This window comes from Acomys minous (assembly GCF_964271855.1).
Source record: "Acomys minous genome assembly, chromosome: 17".
Classification (NCBI taxonomy): domain Eukaryota; kingdom Metazoa; phylum Chordata; class Mammalia; order Rodentia; family Muridae; genus Acomys; species Acomys minous.
The window spans coordinates 56,817,058-56,830,489 of record NC_140500.1 but is presented as its reverse complement, the minus strand read 5'-3'; the positions used below and the strand labels follow the sequence as shown (position 1 = coordinate 56,830,489).

The 13,432-nt window shown below is 46.4% G+C and overlaps 1 long non-coding RNA gene across 1 annotated transcript; it reads right to left on the bottom strand.

The window, feature by feature from the left end:
• Positions 1-509: 509 nt before the first annotated feature.
• On the bottom strand, positions 510-13,277 carry LOC311588836. The gene is made up of 3 exons (XR_014776343.1): positions 13,146-13,277; positions 5,356-5,548; positions 510-1,511 (listed from the first exon to the last, which is right to left on the bottom strand). It is a non-coding gene; the product is annotated as an uncharacterized lncRNA (long non-coding RNA).
• Positions 13,278-13,432: the final 155 nt, after the last annotated feature.

The window sequence follows — 13,432 nt, the reverse complement described above, 5'->3', positions numbered from 1 at the left end:
CCTGCATGTCTCTGGTTCCTGGTCTCCAGGCAGGCATTTCCCAGCCGAGGCCCAGGGATTCTTTGGCTTCCACATGCGCACTCTACTTACCCACACGTGCATATCTTCCACATATGCAGTAAATAACAAATGTAAAAATGAAATTATTAATATTTTAATCTTGTTCTTTCTTTTTCTCTTCTTTCTTTTCTTTTGACAAGATTATGTAGGCCAAGCTGGTCTGGAACTTGAAGTCCTTTAGCCTCAGCTCCCTGAGTGCTGCTGGGATCACAGGCCCGCGCCAGTGTACCTTGAGAGCTTGTCTTTAAAGACGCTGCCAGAGGGCTGATGGTCCAGTGGGTGAGAGTACTTCTCTGTAAGCGCAAGGACCCAAGTTTGAGCCCAGTGCTTGTGTGAAACGCTGGGCACAGCTGCTCCCAGCCTAGTCCAAAGACCAAACGGAGCTTTCAGTTGTGCAAAGGACCCTGTCTGGAGGCAATAAGGCAGAGAGCGGTAGAAGCTATCCAAGATCTCACTTGGGCCTCTACATATATGCATATGGACATATGTACACACCTTCTCTCCCCCACCGCCCCCTCTCTCTCACACACACACACTATACCACGTGCACGAACCACACCACATGGACACATCCCACACACATATTGTCAAATGATGCTTATTACTCACTTCCCAGTGGTTTGTCATTTTTCTTGAGTCATATATGAACATACATTTATATTGAACATCATCTTCCCTCCACAAAGTAAGTCTGATTGGTGTGGTTGCTTGACAGAGGACTTTTATTAATCACATTATATGACAGACATGACTATAAATTACAATGAGTAAAATCTTCATCTCTTCACTTTGAGCAAAAATATGTTTATATCACATTGTAACAAGGGCACTTTATTAAAAAATACTGCATTGGCAAAGGCACTTTGAAATCAGTTGGTTTTTTTTTTTTTCTATTTTCTCAACCTCTTCTCAGAACACTGGACTAAATCAAGTTCCTCTTGGGGCAACAATAGCATCATTTACTAAATCTTGAAAATATCTTCTTAATATTTTTCCTATAAATTAAGGTGGCTCATCATGGTGAGTTTCTATTTTTTTTCTTTTGAGAGAATTTAAAAAGATCACTCAGGTGCAAGCTGATATGTTGTTAAAATAATTTTTAAGTGATAAGAGGCCAGTGAAGATGGATCAGTGGCAAGACACTTGCTGCCAAGCCTGATGCCCTGAGTTTGATCCCTGGAATCAATGGTGGAAAGAGAGAGCTGCTTCCTGCAAACTGTCCTTTTACCTCCACACACATGTTGTAGCATGTGCGCACACACACACACACACACAAATATAAATACAGGCAAAATACTTTTTGAGCATAGAGCCCTTTTAGAGACAAGGTCTCACCATGTAGACTAGGCTAGCCCAGAACTAACATTTGGAATCCAGTCAGTGGTGCGGCTTACAGGAAGATCTTCAAGTCCTCTCCACTCACACACGGAACGACCCTCCAATGCTCACATCTGTCAAAATGTAAAAGGCATAGAATCGTGGAATCAATGAGCAGGAGTTCAAGATCATCGCCGGCCACATAGCAAGTTAGAGGTCAGCCTGGACTACAGGAGACCCTGCCTCAACACCGCACCAACAACCAAAGCAAATGCAATCCATCAGTCAGAAAGGTGCTTGCTGTGCAGGCAGAAGGACCTGAGCACCACCTCTGGAATGCCTGTAAAAAAGCTGGGGAGGTGGAGACAAGCACATCCCTGGCCAGCCCCACCTAAGCAGCAAAGCTCCAGGCCAGTAAGAAACCCTGCTCAAAAAACAAGGTGTACAGGACTTGAGGAGGAACAGCCAGAAGTTTTGCTTGTGCACACACACGCGTGCACACGCACACACACACACACACATACACACACACACACATCATGCATCTATAGACTAGAAAGAAAGAGAGAGAGAGAGAGAAAAGAAAGAAAGAAAGAAAAGAAAAGAAAGAAAGAGCAGGCTCTAGAGACAGCTCAGAGGTGGGAGTATTCGCTGCCCTGGAGAGGACCTGGGCTAGATTCCCAGCATCCTCATGGTAGTTCACGACCATCTGTAACACTGTTCCTCTTCTGGCCTCCTGGCCATGGACACATACATGTGGTACACACATATATGCAGACAAAACATACACAGATATACAGAAAAAAAACAAATACATAAAAGAAAATAAATCTAAAGTAAAGAAAGAAAGAAGGGCCAGAAAAATGACAGCTCGGTGGTTAAGAGCTTGTACGGCAGCTCACACCTGTCTGTAACTCCAGTCCCTGGAGAGTTGATGCTTCTCGTGCCTGAAAGTACCTACTCGTGTGCAAACCCATACACTACACATGATTTAAAAATTAATCTCAAGAAAAATACATTTCTGCCACATTTTGTTCAATTTTTGAGTGTGTAATTCTTGCAAATTTTGTGTGACCAATGCTATAAGTCAACGAAGAATATTTTTTAAATACTTATGAACTTAAATTCACAGGAAATTAAATTTTCTAATTTATATGCACATCTCTGTTTTATTACAGAGAATTTTGTTGATGCAGGCAATGAAAGAATTTGTAACATTCAATTATATTGCTTCAGAATAGAGTCTTGGAGGAAGTGAAATACATGTTCCAATATAAACTTTCTATTAAAGGAGAATTTGCTGTTTTAATTTTAAATAATGTTTTAACATTTATGTAAATGTTTTGTGTTGTGTGGATGTTAAAGGACAACTTGTGGGAAATGGTTCCTTCCTTGTCCCACGTAGGTCCTGAGGATGAGTTCGGGCCACATCAGGCTTGGCAGAGAGCACATTTATCCTGGGACTTTAAAATGGATGGTGGTAATGCATCCTGTCACACATTTCTGCTTTCTTTCTTTCTTTTTTTTGTCTTTTTTTGAGACAGGGTTTCTCTGTGTAATAACCCTGGCTGTCCTGGAACTCTTTTTGTAGACCAGGCTGGCCTTGAACTCACAGCGATCCGCCTGCCTCTGCCTCCTGAGTGCTGGAATTAAAGGCGTGTGCCACCATGTCCAGCCGGTTTTGTTTCTTAAGCCAGGACCTCCTGTACCATTGGCTGGCCTCAAACTCGCTGTGTGGCTGAGGATAGCCTTGACCTATGGATTCTCCTGACTCCACTTGCTAGGATTATAGTCCTGGGTGACCGTGGCAGGCTCACACGAGTTACAGCTAACCCTCATTTCACACATTTGAAACAATGATGTAAGCTTTATAATGTCAATACTTTAAGCTACAAGAAATTATATTTTATGCAACTATTTAGACTTGTAGCAGGAATTTCTATATGGGAACTTCAAAATGCATGAGCAATTATAAAATTATGAGATTATGAAACTTTGAAATTAGTTTAGTGACGGAGTAATGTCTGGCAGGCACTGTAATAATTCACATACAATGTGTGATATTTCACAGTTGCTTTAGCAGAGACACCAAGGAAAGACTCAATTTTTCCGTGGTAGAATGTCTGTCATTTTGTTCTCCAATCCTACTAGCAAAAAGGACAGTTTTGGGGAGATACTTGCAAGAAGGCCCCAAACAATGATGTTTGTAAAGAACTGAGACTGGGGCTGTATTCGACAATCCAACACTCATAAGCACGTATCACTTTGTTTTTAAGGATTTATTTTAATTTTTAAAGAAGGTACTTATTTTTATTTCATGTGTACTGTTTTGCTTGCATATGTGTATGGGTACCTCACAGGTGCCTGGTGCTCACGGAGCCCAAGAGAGGGCATGGCATCCCTTGAAACCGAAGTTACAGGCAGCTCACAGGTACTAGGAACCAAACTCAAGTCCTCTGCAAGAGCAGTATTATGCTCTTAACCTCTAAGTCATCTCTCCAGTCCCTGCAGGCATCATACTTTAAGACTATCCATGACGTCACAGCTAAGGGACCTTCATCTGGTCTTCAAGAGTGTCCTGTAGTGGGGAGACAGCCAATGGCAGACAGCTCAGCTTGGCAAGAAAGCAACAGGTGGAACACAGTTACTAGCCAGTTTCCAGAGGTCTCTTCATTAACAGAGGTGGGATGGACTGGGAGAAACTGCTGGGCTCTTTGAAGAAGTGAGGCTTGGGGTTCATCAAGCAGGACACACTGTGCTCAGGAAAACAGATGCAGGAGGTCTCTGGGTGGATGTGTACATTGGGCCCCCCCCCCACTAGCCTCAGGATGAGGAGGGCACAGGTTTCAGTGTTCCGGTGTGTACAATTAATGTCGGCTGTCACGGTATAATAATTAACAGTCCCCCTTGTCACTTTTTTTAATTAAAAAATTATTTCTCCCTGGAGGGATGACTCAGAGGTTAAAAGCAGTTGCTACTCATGCAGAGGACCCGGGTTCAATTCCCAGCACCCACAGGGTGGTTCACACCATCTGTATCTCCAGTTGCTGGGTGTCCAATACCCTCTTCTGACCTCTGATGGCAGGAGACACACATGTGGTGTACATGCCCACGTGCAGGCAAGTCACATATCTAAGGAGACAAGATTTCTACCCGTATCTTGTACGCATGTCTGCTCACTGAGGCAGCAGCATTCTGGGGGTGAGGAGCCGACACCCCCAGACGCTCTGTGATTCTTCCAGGCCCCAGGCCCAGAGCCCTGGTTTCATCTCTGTGTGATGGAGGCAAAGCTTCCTGCTGTGCCCTAGTTACAGACCCCCGAGCCCAAGGCCAAAATGTCCCCTGTGGCTACAAGGACCCGCAGTGTGTGGCCTGCCTGGGGAAAGAGCTCAAGCATATATGACTCCAGGGGACAGGAACAGTCGTCGCTGTCCACCGTGGCTCACTGTGCACTGCTTCAGGAACCCCAGCCCACATTTTCTGTCTTAGTTCAGTGTTTGGGTGTCCAGCCCAAACAATCAATAAAAAAGAGGTTTTTTTTTCTTTCTTTCTGTTTTTTTCCCCCTTCTAGTACCCTTTTCATTTTCTTCCTTTAAAAAATAAAATAAAATAAGGTCTCATATAATTGATCTCCAATTTGTAACTGAAGCTGGCCTTGAACTCTTGACCTTTCTGCTTCAACAGTTCTGAGATTATAGGTCTTAGCTACAACAATTTCATCATAAAAGGCGAGTCTCCATTTAAGACTGATTAGACATCGCTTAGCTTCTCCCAACACATTTGTTTAACGAAACCCCTTATTTGCTTGAGCAAGGGAGAGCTGGCCCCGCCCCTGGTGTGCCCGGAAGTGGACATGGGAGATGCTCTCTTCCCTGCTCTCCCCTGCAGCAGTGCTGGAGAGCTCACCCTGGTGGTGGGTGTGGGCCGACCAGCTCGGTTACCACCCAGGCCCAGGTTCAGTGCGTTGAGTTGGCCCACCTCAACCTCTACGCCATCTACGAGCCGCTGGAGTGTGCAACGAGGTTGATCCTGTAGATCCAAGGCTGCAGGACCTCCATGACCCAGGGCAACAACAGGACAACTGAGTGGAGTCCCGGTGAGGATCCAGCGTTGACAGCGTAGCAGGAGCCAGAGGCCTCGAACCCGACCAATGACTCACTGCAATGAACACCTGCAAGTAAAGACGTATAGAGAAAAGGGTACGCTGGGATGCACTGTGACATACTACAGCTCTCACAGCGAGATGCTTGTTTATTTTTTAATTTTCTTTGGAGGGGAAAGTTGTAAGAGTGGAGGGCAGATACAAATGGAGATGAGTGGGACTGGGGTGCATGATGTGAAATTCACAAAGAATCAATAAAGATACCTCATTTTACTCAGGAAAACACTGACTCATAGCAACCCTGGACATCTAATGATATGTAGCTCATCACTGCAACAAAAATGCGACAAGGGGCTAGAGCCATGTCGGTGGTGACGTGCACTGGCTGCTCTTGCAGAAGGAAGACCTGAGTTTAGTTCCCAGCACCCATGTGTGGCCCATAGCCATCTATAACTCCAGTTCCAAGGATCTGATGCCCTCTTCTGGCCTCCACAGGCCCTGCACCCACATGGGATATATACATACACGCAGACAAAAATTCATACACAGAGAAATAAATTTTGAGAAAATACTCCACAAGAGCTGGGCACGGTGGCGCACGCCTTTAATCCCAGCACCTGGGAGGCAGAGGCAGGAGGATCTCTGTGAATTCGAGGCCAGCCTGGTCTACGAAGAGAGTCCAGGACAGCCAGTGCTACACAGAGAAACCCTGTCTTGAAAAACAAACAATCCAAGCCAAAAGCTAAAGAGATGGCTCAGAGGTTAAGAGCACCGCCTGCTCTTCCAGAGGTCCTGGGTTTAATTCCCAGCAACAACATGGTGGTTCATAACTGTCTATAATGAGATCTGGTGCCCTCTTCTGGTCTGCAGGCATACATATGGGCAAAACATTGTATATATAATAAGTAAATAAATAAATCTTTTAAAAAATACTTCATGCATGAAACAAACAATAAAAACATCTTTCAGGTTTTTGAAAAGATGCTACAGCTGCGAAAGGCAGAGGACAACACAGACCAAAGAGGCTGGAGGCTACGGCTGTGAATGAGGTTTACCGAAGATACTTGTTTCGTTATTGTTTCGGTTCCCACTATGCAGCCTTGGCTGACTGGGACTCATGATGTAGATCAGGTTGGCCTCAAATGCTAGTGATCCACACGCTTCTCCCTCCCACCCACTGGGATTAAAGGCGTGCGCTACCATGCCCGGCAGATTCTGCTTCAATAGCCGCTTCATAAAGCAATTGAGAAACAAACAAACAAACACAAAAGTAATGCCATTTAGAGGTGGAGGCAGGAGAGTCGTTAGGTGTGTAATGAGTTTGAGGCTATTTTGAGTACATTGTATCAAAAAGACCAAAACTCAACCCGGAAGCCATCAAAGCGCTGAGCCTTGCTCAGTGCCCTGAAGGAGGACCGCCCCTACCCAATGAGACAGGAAGAGCTTACTGTCAGCACCAGGCAAAGCACAGCTCCCACCTCAAGAGGAATCACAAGCGGCTTATTCTAGAGCCACAGATGAGTGGCTACAGCCCGGGAATGCAGATCACACTGTCCACATACCATGTTCTAATGTGTAACAGGTTCGTGGAAAAAAGTTTCTTTTGAGGCAGGTTTTCCTGCGTAACCCTTGCTGTCCTGGAACTCACTCTGTAGACCAAACTGGCCGCAGACTCATACACCCACCTGCTCTGCCTCCCAAGTGCTGTGACCAAGGGTGTGCGCTGCCTGCCACCACCACTACCACCACCACCTGGCTAGTTTCATGAAAATTTGGAAGCAACAGAGCTGATAGTCATAAAGTAAGATGCTTTTCAAGCATATCCTAGGAGCATCAGATAGGCTGGCTACAGCAAGGCTAGGCGGGGCTGCAATGTCTGCGCAGGCTCCGAGTGTTATCCGATGGCACTTTTAGCTTTTAGGGCTGCTGGAAGCTGGTGCTTGCTGAGTAAATACATCCCAGTGGGTTCCTCACAAGTACTTTAAGTCAGAAAGAAGGTGGGCAGTGAGGGGCTACTGAGGGGAAGCCCATAATAATCTGCTCTGGATATGTAACATTCCAACTCTAGCATCAGGAAGCTCTAATCAGTCAATCAGCCTTGAGGAGTCTTTAAAAAAAATTATTATTATTATTATTATTATTATTATTATTATTATTATTATTATTATTAAGATGTATTTATTTTTATTTTCTGTGCATTGCTGTTTTGGCTGCATTATGTCTGTGAAGGTGCCAGATCCCCTGGAACTGGAGCTACAGACAGTTGTGAGCTGCCATGTGGGTGCTGGGAGTTGAACCCAGGCCCTCTGGAAGAGACGCCAGTCCTCCCAGCCTCTGAGCCATCTCTTCAGCACCCCCACCCCTAGAGTCTTTGAAATGGGTGTGGCTTCTTTTTTTTGGGGGGGGCTTCAGTTCACAGCAGGAGATATATATTTTTTGGATTATAATAATTAAGTTTCTAGGTCTAACACATATAAGGCACTTAATAAATTTTTTGTTAGCTGACTCAGTGAGCGGAGAGCAATTCCAGCAGCTATCCTGGGGCGTTTTGCTTCTCTGCCTGTAAAGCAACCATATCCTTAGCCAGGTATTTCATATACCAAACAGCTGCCTTAGAAAACAAATCAAAGCAACCAAGAAAAGGATATTCATTCTAAACACACACACACACACACACACACACACACACACACACAAAACCACAACATTTTAAAATGAAACGAAAACATCACATCATGAGATATCTGCCTCAGTGCATAACATGGAAAGAGGAAGAGGACAATGTTCACATCAATTTTGGAACCAAACATGTGCATGTGCATCTTTTAACAAGCAAAGTTACATGTTACACACAGATGCACACACAAAATATGTGTGTTCATATATATGTGTGTGTGTGTGTGTGTGTGTGTGTGTGTGTGTGTGTATAGAACCGATGGTAAAAGGAAATTGAATAAGAGATCTCAGTTTTTTCTTTCTTTTTTTCCATTTTCAATTTAAGGTTTTTGCTTTGTTTTCTTTTGAAGTTGGGATTGGTGTTCACCAGTTCTTTCAGCTAAGCAGTTCTCAAACTGTGTGTCTGAAGACACTGTCTCTGTCTAGCCCTCTGACTTTGCAGGTCTGGGTGCTGCTCAACAGTTTGCATTTCTAACAAGTACCACTGGGCTCCGAGATGGCAACAGAGAATGGAGCAATGCAAAAATAGCAGCACAGAACCCAATGTGGGTTTTGAGGTCAGCCTGGTTCTGATTCTGGCTCTGCCCTTTGTGGGTTTGTGTGTAGCAACCGATGACCTTTCTTAACCCCATGCAGCCCCATGAAGTCACAGGAGTACTGCCAAGGTTAGGAGGCACAAACTCAACACGCTGTCTCACTTAGCTCGGCCTCTGGTGTTGGATCTTTTGTTTTTTCTAAGGTTGCTCTTCCCTTTCATCTCTCTTTTTCCCCATGTGTGTGCTGGTTAGTTTTTATATCAGATTGACACAAGCTAGAGTCATTTCAGAAGAGGGACTCTCAGTTGAGAAAATGTCCCCACTCATGTGGCTTGTGGTCCATTTTCTTGATTGATGATTGATGTAGCCTTAGGTCAGCTCAAGAGTGGTGTCCCCCTGGGCAGGTGGTCCTGGAGGCTGTAAAACAGCAGGCTGAGCAAGCCATGGGAGCAAGCCAGTTAGTAGCACTTCTCCGCGGCTTCGGGCATTGGCTCCTGCCTCCAGGTTCCTGCCCTGACTTCCCTGGATGATGGGCTGCGAGCTGTAAAATGAAACAAACTGTTTTGAGCTGGCCACGGTGGCGCACGCCCTGAATCCCAGTACTTAGTAGGCAGAGGCAGGCAGATCTCTGTGAGTTCAAGACCAGCCTGGTCTACAAAGGAGGCTAGGTCAGCCAGGACTACAGGAGAAACCTTGTTTCAAAGAACCAAAAACCAACCAACCAAGCAAACAAAAAACCCCAAAAAGCAAATGAAACAAAACAAAAACAAAAAACAAAAGAAAAAGAAAAAAAAAAAAAGAAGCAAAGAAAAAAATGAAAGAAACCCTTTCTTTCCTAAGTTGCTTTTGGTCATGGTGTTTATCATAGTGATAGAAAAATAATAATTATAGAAATTGATACCAGGATAGTGGGGTACTGCTGTGACAGGCACGGCCATGTTTGGGGAAGGATAGTGGAAAGACTTTGGAACTTTGGGCCAAGAAAGCCACTGAGCATTCAGAGCTTAATAAACTGCTGTGGGAACTAAGAAGATAAATCGAGCAGGGCACATGATGGAGGCCTGGCTTGGGAAGTTTCAGAGTCCCTTAAAGTCTCTACCATGGTCATTTGATATTCTGAATTAAGAACTGCTAAAGTAGCTGGGCCTGGTGGCGCACGCCTTTAATCCCAGTACTCTGGAGGCAGAGGTAGGCGGATTGCTGTGAGTTCCAGGCCAACCTGGTCTATGGAGTAAGTCCAGGATAGCCAAAGCTACCCAGAGAAACCTTGTCTCAAAAAAACCAAAACAAAACATAACAAAAATCTAAAGTGAACCCTTTGTTTTGCTGAACAATCTACTGGTCAGCTGGGCTGAAGCATCAGGCATGAGTAAGAAGAGGCAAGCATCACTGAGGCAAAGTCTTCCGGGAAGTGTTTCCTCAGCGTCAGGACACAGAGGGGCCACGGCTGCATCTCATTCTGGCAGCTGAACGTGGTAGTGTGAGAGCTACCCAGGTGGTATTAGTTTTGAAGGCATGAAGGGGTTCAGGAGAGCGCTGAGGCTTGGATGTGTGTGTGTGTGTGTGTGTGTGTGTGTGTGTGTGTGTGTGTGTGTGTGTGTGTGTGTGTGTGTGTGTGTGTGTGTGTGTGTGTGTGTGTGTGTGTGTGTGTGTGTGTGTGTGTGTGTGTGTGTACACTCTGAGTCCCTGAAGAGAGGCTGGAGTGGACACTAACGAAGACGCAGCCTCAGCTGCATTTGAAGCCTCAGACTGACAGGGCCCTGGAGAGAAGGCAAGGCCTGGCACCACGTAAGTTTAGAGTCTTTGAGGAGAGTCCTGGGGAAGCTGTCGGTGAAGGGACAGGACAGTAGGAAGTGTTCCTCCACAGCCTCCAGCCTCCCCTCAGCCATGGACTGCGGCCTGAGAGTGTGAGCTGGAACAAAGCTCTTCCCCCGCCCCCCCCAGGTCTCTTCTGGTCAGGCTGTTTTCTTACAGCCATAGAAGCCTACGACAAAGGGCTCCATACATTTCCATACCAGAGCCTCCACCGGCTGATCTCACACCACCACAGGGCAACAATGCCTCCCAGACTTAAGACAAGGAACAAACATGTCCGTCAGCCACTTCTCATGTCTCCAGTCCTCACACCGCATGAGAGACAGCACTGTAACAGAATCTACCTGGATGCAGCCAACAGTATCAGTTCTCCAGGCGCTGCAACTGTGAGGACTGAATGAGAGCCTGTGAGCACACCTGACATCCCCCTGCACAACAAACGCCGGCTTCCTGTCATCTGAACAGACCTATTCCAAGCTCACCTGAGGGCGAAAGCATGCCCACCTTTCCACGCCAAGGTGCTCTTTGTGGTAGCTAAAGGCGATTATTTAGTATACTTAGGCGCTGATAAGAACACACTCTACCTAAAAGAGCGTGTTGGGTGTCTGAGGAGGTAACCAGAAGGTGGTTCCCTGACTCTGAGACTTGACTGCAGTGCTAACATAGAGGAAAACCTGAACAGGGCCCCAAGGCACGCTGGGACATGGTGGAGAAAGGGTGTAAGTTTGCAGATTAGAGCAGCTTACTTTGAGTTTACCTTGTTCTTGAGAACTAGTGAACTCTGGTTTTGTGCTTGGTGGCTAACAAAAATCTAAGGGTTCTATGCCAAGGCTGTGGACAGCCCCAGGCACGCCCACTTATGCTCATGCCTTTCAGTCGGCTCCTTCCTCCTAAAGGAGACACTTTTAAGTTTGCGCTCAGAAGCCAAGCTGGGCCTGGTGCTGCTAGCTGCTGGCAGTGCGATTCTGAGCAAATTAATTCACTTTTGTGCTTCAGCTTTGAAACGATCTTAATAATAGTACTCTATTTCATGGGCTATTGTGAGGATTAAATAATCAATATATGAAAAAATGGAGCTATAATCGCTATTAATATTAGTCTCTTAAAGAATGAAAAGCAATAAATTTAGTCTCATAGTCATTTATTTATTTTTAAGCCCTCAGATTGTGATCAAGCTATTAAAAAAAAAAAGGGTCCCAGCACTTGGGAGGCAGAGGCAGGCAATTCTCTATGAGTCTGAGGCCAGTCTGGTCTACAGAGTGGGTTCCAGGCCCGCCAAAGCTACACAGTTCTCACTCTCTCACACTAAGACAGCTCCCCCCCCTCCCTCCCCTACCCCTTGCACAAACACTTACTTGTTAACTAGCTAGCTAGCTAACTAACTAAAAACACAGGGATGATTGTTGCCAGTCCCCCTCCTGTTAAACAGTGGTTTTACATCCAGGGGCGTGACTAATAAATGCACATTAGCTGCCTTACTCCCACTGCAAACCTCTGACCGTCTGAAGTGAGGCTTCAGCTGTGTGCAAACCTGGTCTGTATCAGGGAAGTGGAGAAAAGTAAAACCGGGTAAAAGGCAACGGGGCTCGATGGATAGAGTAACTAAGAGATTCTTTAACAGTCAGTCACAGTTAACGGATGCTGAGAAAGATGAGCGTCTATCCAACAGGAACGATTCCCCATCTATTTTTAAGACCCAAGCTTCCTTAGACAGAAAGCAAGCCTTTTAAGGAAGGTGAGGAGAAAGCACCTCGTGGGCTGCTGCGTTAAGGGGATGCTCAGCAGGTGCTGAGTCTCACCCTGAAGGTGGCTGCTGGATTGTGTGAACTGAGGTGGCAACACTGGCTCTCTCGGGGAGGACAGATGCCATCTCTCCCCGGGGAGTTATATGACTGTGGCACCGCATGAAACAAGAAACGGCAACAGCCACCGACTGTCCAGCCCATCCAGTTCAGTATTCAGATTCAGCCATCTTTTTTTCCTTCCTGGGGCACCCTTCTAGGTCTTCCTCAAGGGCCTGAAGCAGAAATTCTGGGATGAACTGCAAGTCAAGAGGACGGCTGCATCGTTATGAAGTGGGGGAGAGCAGGTGGAGGAGAAAAATAGCCTAAACTCACAGAAGAGAAAAAAACTTGTATTTCTTGGGGGAGGGGGCAGAGGAAGCGGGGATTTGGCACGACACCAATATCGCCTACGAGGAAATTTAGAAACGGACAAGGCCTCGATTCCCTTCCAAATCCTCAACATTTGACAGGTGCCAATCACACAGGCCTGTACCCTAGCAGCATCCAAGCTGTACTAAGTAAACCCAGCATCTTCTAGTGAAAGAGTCTTGAAGAGAAAACAGTGTGTCTAAAGTTGCCCCCGTGAATGGGGTCCTCTAGTGATGACCAGGCAGGTCTGGGTCTTCAGAGAGCCATGAGTTGGGGGTGGAGCCCTAGGATGGACCTTAGGATGGTCCCTTCTCCGTACAGTGGGCAGTTGCTTCTCAGACCCTCGGGCTCCTCTGGAGTTCTCATTGTGGTCCAGGGCCAGAAGACACCTGCTTTGCTTCCTTCAGCACCGGGGATCCGCGGGGCTCCCTGCTGGCACCATACCCGCCCCCACCCCAACCCCACCCTTGCACAAGCCTTCAGTACCTCGGCTCCCGTGACGTCGGGGGAACTCCCAAGCCCAGCTGGGAGCGAGGCAGTTAAGCTGCGTCCTTCAGGTGTCAGTCCGGACTCGCTTGAAACCACAATTCCCAGAGTGCCTCGGTCCATGAGGCCCGGCTACAGATAAAATGGCTCCAGAGAATGGAACATGCGGCTGGGAAACTAGTCTCCGACGTCTTTACCGGATGCGTTTAAATACTCGAAGACCCACTTCTCCGCACCTCCAAGCCGCGGAGATCGCGTCGGAAGGTGCGCCCGCTCCCGGGGCATTT